At 42.0% G+C, this 8,356-nt stretch overlaps 2 long non-coding RNA genes across 2 annotated transcripts; one reads left to right on the top strand and one right to left on the bottom strand.

Annotated features, from left to right (window-relative positions):
• Positions 1–292: 292 nt before the first annotated feature.
• Positions 293–4,720, top strand: LOC139569636 (uncharacterized). Its single transcript, XR_011673913.1, has 5 exons — positions 293–1,758; positions 2,308–2,384; positions 2,660–2,728; positions 4,185–4,316; positions 4,428–4,720. It is a non-coding gene; the product is annotated as an uncharacterized lncRNA (long non-coding RNA).
• A 75-nt stretch (positions 4,721–4,795) lies between these two features.
• On the bottom strand, positions 4,796–7,848 carry LOC139569637 (uncharacterized). The gene is made up of 2 exons (XR_011673914.1): positions 5,388–7,848; positions 4,796–5,051 (listed from the first exon to the last, which is right to left on the bottom strand). It is a non-coding gene; the product is annotated as an uncharacterized lncRNA (long non-coding RNA).
• Between the last annotated feature and the right edge of the window lie 508 nt (positions 7,849–8,356).

Raw genomic sequence — 8,356 nt, 5'->3', positions numbered from 1 at the left:
TGCATGTTTTTTATTATTAGCTAGCCGCCGCTCTGATGTAATTTGCTAGTGTTGCCGGAAGTTGTGAAACTGAAACAAAAACACAATCGCCTTAGAATGGAACTAGCTGAAGTGGGCGGTCTTTAGCTAAACGACCCTAAACAGTTTCCCATGCATTGTCAATGGGGTTTGTAAACCAACCCGGATGTAATATAAAATTCTGGCCACACGTTGACTCAGTGGCGCTTCTCCATGCAGGACATGGGAGGGATGCACATTCTGTAAACAGGAATCGGTGCGTCACAGGTCACTGAGCTAAGGTTAGCTAGTTAGTCACAGAAATGTACGTTCAGTCTTATTTATTTCAGTCCGATTTGACTTCTTACGAAGTCATTATGGCTCAACATAACCACGGTTATGAGCTAAACTCAGCAAAAAAAATAAACATCCTCACTATCAACTGCATTTATTTTCAGCAAAACTTAACATGTGTAAATATTTGTATGAACATAACAAGATTCAACAACAGACAAACTGAAAAAGTTCCACAGACATGTGACTAACAGAAATTGAATAATGTGTCCCTGAACAAAGGGTGGGGGGGTCAAAATCAAAAGTAACAGTCAGTATCTGGTGTGGCCACCAGCTGCATTAAGTACTGCAGTGCATCTCCTCATGGACTGCACCAGATTTGCCAGTTCTTGCTGTGAGATGTTACCCCATTCTTCCACCAAGGCACTTGCAAGTTCCCAGACATTTCTGGGGGGAATGGCCCTAGCCCTCACCCTCTGAGGTGTGTCAGGGGTCCTGCCGGGGCCCGCCTCTCCTCTGGCGCCCCGAGCACCTGGGTCTCCCAGGCATGTCCCTATGGCGGTGACGGATGATACCATCACACCTGTCACAAAGGGAAGCCATAAGCTAAACCAAGCCAACCATGCCACAGAGCAGGGGCCCGACACCCTGGAAGAGCTTATGTCGTGACCCCCTTGGAGGAATAGGAACCCGGTGAGGGATAATTTACCCAGTACCTCTGCAAACACAGGGGAAGACCCCTGTGGGAAAAACAGGCAGACAAAAAAAACAGCAACCAAGTAATGGATTTGTTTTTTGGTTTTACACCAACTGCAATATTACCAACCAGGTTAATATCAAGCAGTAAAAACAGCACCATATGGAGTAACACCCGTTAAGGAACCCCAAAGTTAATGTCTCAACGTAGTTTTCCACGACACTCACTCTGTAGGGGAAAGAAACAGCACCTACAGCCGGGGAGCAGCATGTTAAGCAATTCACAACAGACATAGAACAAGCCAGTCGGCAAGTTGTGTAAGGTAAATTACAGTTTGTTGGTCGGCAGGAGCCACCAATATATTAATGCACACGGAGTCGTAGTGTACACAAGCACGACAATCCACTGGCAGAAGATACAGATCAACCGTGTACAGCAAGTGGAGCAATCAAGAGGGGCTGGCCATGTGGCCAGCTGTTTCAGGATGCAAACAGCCAGAGAGTACACTTCCACGCAAGATATTACACTTATCAAGCGATCTTCAGAAAGCTTGTACCTCAAACCATACGGACGTCTGCCGAGAAAATGAAAGAGAACGTTTGCGGCCATGGGGTCTATATATAGGAGCGGACCCCAGCCGTGACACATGTGTACACGGAAGTAAATCCTCAACTCGGATGTATCCCTCCGCCGCGGGGTGATACCAATATAGTGAAACAACCTCTTATCTGGATGCCTCACTCTAGTTCCCGAGAGAGAGCACCATACTGGTTAGCCAACTTTGTTTTATAACTTTGTAATCATCTGTAAAGTTATTTTACATGCAATCATACAAGCTAGATATATTTTGTTAAAAAGCCTGTCGTCATTCATTGATTGTTTCTTTGGAGCTAGCTAGCTAAGCTATCACTAGCTAGCTAACGTTAGGTGGATAATAATGTGATGTACAGTAGACTACAGTAACGTTACAGTATTGCAAGTTGGTTGATGTGGGGTGCAGTAGAATACGGTACAATATTACTAAATGATAACGTAGCCTTGTGACCAGCTAGCAGTTGGTTGATGGGGTAGGGTACTGTCACGCCCTAACCGTAGAGTGTTTTTATGTCTCTATTTTGGTTTGGTCAGGGTGTGATTTGGGTGGGCATTCTATGTTCATTTTCTATGTTTTGTATTGCTTTGTATTTGGCCGGGTGTGGTTCTCAATCAGAGGCAGCTGTCTATCGTTGTCTCTGAGAGCCATACTTACGTAGCTCTTTCCCACATGGTTTTTGTGGGTAGTTATTTTCTGTTTATTCTCTTTATTATTTTGTTCTTAGTGTTCAGTTTCAATAAAAAGCATGAACACTTACCACGCTGCGCTTTGGTCCACACCTTCAACAGACGACCGTTACAGGTACAGTATACAGCATCAATAGTCTTCCAACTGTTTTGTTATTCGTTGGGTCCCTTAAAATTTTATTTTTGACTGGGTAAAATAAGCTAATGGTTGTGTGCACTCTCACTAGATAGAATTGTGGTTTGGTGGCAGATTTTCAAAAGAAAATAGACATAGCGTTACAGTATATCATCAGCAATTCTCAATCAGATGATATACACAGCTAACCCATATTGAATTTCATTTATTCATAAATGTGGACACTAATTATTGTTAATATTCTAATTATCTAGGCCCTTCATTCCCAAACCTGAAGCCCCCTGTCCCCAGCAGGAAAGACCAGGAGAAAGTGTTGGCTTAAGGTACAACTTCCTATTGAGGAAATGTACGATGAATCTATGTCATATTAAGACATGAATACAAGCAATCTATCAAATGTATTTTAGAAAGCCCCTTTTACATCAGCAGTTGTCACAAAGAGCTTATACAGATACCCAGCCTAAAACCCCAAAGAGAAAGCAACGCAGACATAGAAGCACAGTATCTAGGAAAAACTCCCTAGAAAGGCAGAAACCTAGAGAGGAACCAGCCTCTGAGGGGTGGCCAGTCCTCTTCTGGCTGTGCTGGTGGAGATTATAAAAGAGTACAGCCATTTAGGCAAGATTATTCTTCAAGACGTTTAAATGTTCATAGATGACCAGCAGTGTCAAATAGTAGAGGGTTATAGAGGGTGCAATAGTTCAGCACCTCAGGAGTAAACGCCAGTTGGCTCTTCATAGCTGAGCATTTAGAGGTTGAGACAGTAGGTACGGTAGAAAGAGACAGGATCAAACAGCGGGTCTGGGACAAGGTAGTACCTCCGGTGAGCCTTGAGCAGGTCTGGCTTCCATAGCTGCAGACAGAAACAGCAGAGACTGGATCAGCAGCACGACCAGGTGGACTGGAGACAGGAAAAGCCAGGTAGTCCTGAGGCATGGTCCTAGAGCTCATGTCCTGCAACCTTTATTTAACTTGTGTAGACTAAGCCCTAGAGGTTTGTAACTTCACATGATTTAGCCTACTTGTCAGTCCAGATCTGAATATTTGATATCCTTTTTACTATACACTGTTGATAGCTTTCGAAAAAATTACTAATCACTGAATGTCCTACTACAAGGATGTGGTCAGAACACACACACACACACATCAGATTGCAAGGGCAAGTACAATGAGCAGTTGGGAAAATGAAGTCTGCTGCGTGGGTTGCCAGATATACACACACACGTAATTCATTTGTTGTATTGTATTTTTTATGGATCCCCATTAGCTGCTGCCAAGACAGCAGTTACTCTTCTTCGGGTCCAGCAAAATTCAGGCAATTATACAACTTTAAATACATTACAATACATTCACAACACATTATGTGCGTGCTGTACGGAGTCGCATTAACAAAGCTCATGCAGCCCTGTTACAAAGTTATAACACTGGAATTTGAGATGTAATCTACACCTTGATTTGGCCTTATAGAAATCCTCATTATTTAGTTTAAATGATTTTGAATTTGAGCGTCATTATTTCTATATAACCTACACTTTCTCGTTTTGAACTTGTAACACGATTAGGACGGGTGTGGTTTTGTGACAATGATCAAGAGCTGCTGCTTACCGATTTGACAGATCCAACACAGTTACACCTCAGACACCGCCAAAACATCAGATATGCGGGTGTCGGCTTTCGCCGGGTAACACTTGATCTGATTGAATCTAGGCCTTACACTCATTCAGTCTATTTAGTTGTATGATTATTGTCAGTTAAGAAAATTGTGCCTCTCTCTTTTAGATCTGCCACCCCCAGCAGTTCAGCTGCAGTCACAGCAGTCCTCTGCTGTGGTATTTAATTTACCGGCTGCACCAGTTCCTACTACACTGGCCGTGGATGGAGAAACTTTTGAGGATTCCCAGATGGATACAGGTTATTCAGAATTATATTACATACACATATGCTCACTCACACCAACAGATGTGCACACAAACATGTTGTTGAGCTGATTACTTACTGTCACTTTGTGCATCTCTCTTTCAGATCTGCCATGCACTCCACCACTGCCCGACAGGCCCAGTGTATGCACTTCTGGGTGAGGCTATCAAGACTGACAAAAGCAGAGATGGGTGGTTGACAAGGAAAAATTAAACAACATGCACACACACACACACTGTCACACACACATTATCCCCAATGTAAATAAATTGTAATTACTTGTTTATTTTATGTATGCTCCATTTTATTTTAGGATTGGAGATATCTACATATCCATTATCGATATCTACATAATTACTCTAAATATCTATCCAATAAAAGTGTGACTGTTAATATTGTATAAGACTATTGTGTAATTTTTCTGAGTTGAAAAACAGGCCTCCCTCTCACACACACACACACATTAGACCCAATGTTAACACATTGTTTATTTTATGTATGCCCCATTTTATTTGAGGATTGTGTGCAATAAAATACATTCACAGTTAAAGCAACAGTTTGGTTTATCAGATATTTCTCTGATTAAAATGAATGACCAAAAGGAAGTCGGCAGACCTGCAACTCTCTGGGAGTGTGTGCAGGTTTTTGTCATCTGGAGCTGAAACAGGGCCTCAACAGCACACATGTGAAAAGGGTTCCCAGGAGTGGCAGGCTAATATGTTTATTGTCCTGCAAAAAAAGTATTTTTTTATGTACCAAAGCCATTCCCTGGCTACCCATCCACATCTTTTGTTCTCCACAATACATGTATGTAGCGATTAAATTCAGGGTCAGGCAACCAAGGCCAAGGAATGGAGAGAGAGAGATGACCTGGAAGGAGTACCAGACCTCAGAGATGGGTGGCTAACAAGAAATAAAACACACTCTCACACACATGAGTATGTCAATATATTGTAACTACTTGTTATATGTATGCTCCATTTTATTTTAGGATTGGAGATATTTAGGCCTACAGATTGTGTTATCCATTTCCCACAACGAACATGTGCAGTTGTGCTTACTCACAGTTGGTGGAGAGGTCATGGTTAGGAGAGATGGTGGCTGACAAGGAAAATGAAAATAAAACATGCACACACACTCCCTTGGAGTTTGTCATCTGGAGCTGAAAAATAGAGAGATGGAAATGGAGGGGAGGAAGAGTGCAGTATAAAGGTTTATCATCAATAACACACAATTCTATCATTAATACATAGTGATAAATAGTTGCTGTTTTGTGATTGTTTAGCGTTTTATTTACTCAACAGTAAGTGCCCCAAGGAGGGATCGAACCGTGTCTCAAAAGCAGCAGAAAAGGTCAAATAAGTTTACAAACATTGGTTGTGGTGGGAAAATAAATATAGCCAGTTACAACTGTTATGGCTTAACAGATCACAAAAATATATAAATTTTTACCTGGCTAAAAGAGAAAGAATATATATTTTTCATAGGCAAAGAAACTCAAAAGGGGTGATTATATTAATTAACAACAATTTTGATACGATTGTGCAAACTGTACTATTGGACCAAAAACATATCTGGCTAATTAACAGGTATGGGCCAAATAATGACTTCTTCGAAAATATACAGTGCATTTGGAAAGTATTCAGACCCCTTCCCTTTTTCCACATTTTGTTACGTTGCAGCCTTATTCTGAAATGTATTTAAAAATATATATTATCATCAATCTACACACAATACCTCATAATTGTCACAATTCCAATAGTGGTGATGAAGGAGTCAGGCGCAGAGAGCAGGGTAGTGAGTAGCAAGTGGATTTAATATTCCAAAAAGATATATAACGAGACGGCTATGCCACACATCCAAGGGCGCGTCAAGTACAGTCCAAAACAAACAGGACAAAATCCACATGGAACAGACACCACAAGAAAAATACGACACCACAAACAGAAAAACAAGCCCGCACAAAAGTCGGCGGGCCAACTGGGTTTAAATAGCCCACAATAAACCTAAACACAAAACAGGTGCAACAAATCAGACAAAACTAAATGAAACAGAAAAGGGGATCTGTGGCAGCTAGTAGGCCGGAGACGACGACCGCCGAGCGCCGCCCGAACGGGAAGAGGCACCATTTTCGGCGGGATTCGTAACAATAATGATAAAGCGAAAACAGGTTTTTAGCTTTTTTCCCTAATGTCTAAAATATTAAAAACAGAAATACCTTATTTATATACGTTTTCAGACTCTTTGCTATGAGACTAGAAATTGAGCTTACGTGCATCCTGTTTCCATTGATCATCATTGAGATGTTTCTACAACTTGATTGGAGTTCACCTGTGGTAAATTCAATTGATTGGACATGATTTGGAAAGGCACACACCTGTCTATTTAAGGTCTCACAGTTGACAGTGCACGTCAGAGCAAAAACCAAGTCATGAGGTTGAAGGATTTGTTTGTAGAGCTCCAAGACAGAATTGTGTCAAGGCACAGATCTGGGGAAGGGTACCAAAACATTTCTGCAGCATTGAAGGTCCCCAAGAACACAGTGGCCTCCATCATTCTTAAATGGAAGACGTATGGAACTACCGAGACTCTTCCTAGAGCTGGCCGCCCGGCCAATCTGAGCAATCGGGGGAAAAGGGCCTTGGTCAGGGAGGTGACAAAGAGCCTGATGGTCACTCTGACAGAGCTCTAGAGTTCTTCTGTGGAGAACCTTCCAGAAGGACAACCATCTCTGCAGCATTCCACCAATCAGGCCTTTATGGTAGAGTGGCCAGACGGAAGCCATTCCTCAGTAAAAGGCACATGACAGCCCGCTTGGAGTTGCCAAAAGGCACCTCAAGACTCTCAGACCATGAGAAACAAGATTCTCTGGTCTGATGAAACCAACATTGAACTCTTTGGCCTGAATGCAAAGAGTCACGCCTGGAGGAAACCTGGCAGCAGCATCATGCTGTGGGGAAGTTTTTAAGAGGCAAGGACTGGGAGACTAGTGAGGATCGAGGCAAAGATGAACGGAGCAAAGTACAGAGATCCTTGATGAAAACCTGCTCCAGAGCGCTCAGGACCTCAGACTGGGGCGAAGGTTCACCTTCCAACAGGACAAGGACCCTAAGCACACAGCCAAGACAATGCAGGAGTGGCTTCGGGACAAGTCTCTGAATGTCCTTGAGTGGCCCAGCCAGAGCCTGGACTTGAACCCGATCGAACATCTCTGGAGAGACCTGAAAATAGCTGTGCAGCAACACTCACCATCCAACCTGACAGAGCTTTAGAGGATTTGCAGAGAATGGGATAAACTCCCCTAATACAGGTGTGCCAAGCTTGAGGAAGAATCAATGCTGTAATCACTGCCAAAATTGCTTCAACAAAGTACTGAGTAAAGGGTCTGAATTTAAAAAAATGTATTCTAAAAAAATTCAAACTGTTTTTGCTTTGTCTTTATGGGGTATTGTGTGTAGATTGATGAGGGGGGAAACGATTTAATCAATTTTAGAGTAAGGTTGTAACGTAACAAAATGTGGAAAAAGTCAACGGATCTGAATACTTTCCGAAGGCACTGTAATATATGTAGCAGAAAAGCTAAAAAAGATGTGTCCTCCGAAGAGGGGTGGTGGATGGGTTATATTTTGGGTTAATATATTTTGTACTTCCAAGAAATGTAATGAACTATATGAATCATGCATTGAACTGCATCCATCTATTCTGCCAACAATGCCTTACTGTACGTCATGGAATTTTGAGTCAAATAGTACCTATTTTTAAAACCTCTTATGAAGTTGCTTTTGTAGCATAAACTTGGAATTTAATATTTTTGACTGACATGATTGTGTTTGTTGAATATCTGCAGAGTAGTTAAAACACCGTCAGTTCCACTTTAAGGGCCCTGAGTATAATGGACACCCCTTTCACTGCGACGCAATGTACAGGAAATAGTGAATGGTTCAATATGTTCGAACAATTTGAAAAACGGAATGGATTTAAACTGATTGCATCAAAATTAGCAGCAACGCTGGTGGGAGTGTTAACTCTGGATT

This window comes from Salvelinus alpinus, chromosome 3 (assembly GCF_045679555.1).
Source record: "Salvelinus alpinus chromosome 3, SLU_Salpinus.1, whole genome shotgun sequence".
Taxonomy (NCBI): Eukaryota; Metazoa; Chordata; class Actinopteri; order Salmoniformes; family Salmonidae; genus Salvelinus; species Salvelinus alpinus.
The sequence above is the reverse complement of the archived record's forward strand: the minus strand, read 5'-3'. Positions and strand labels throughout refer to the sequence as shown.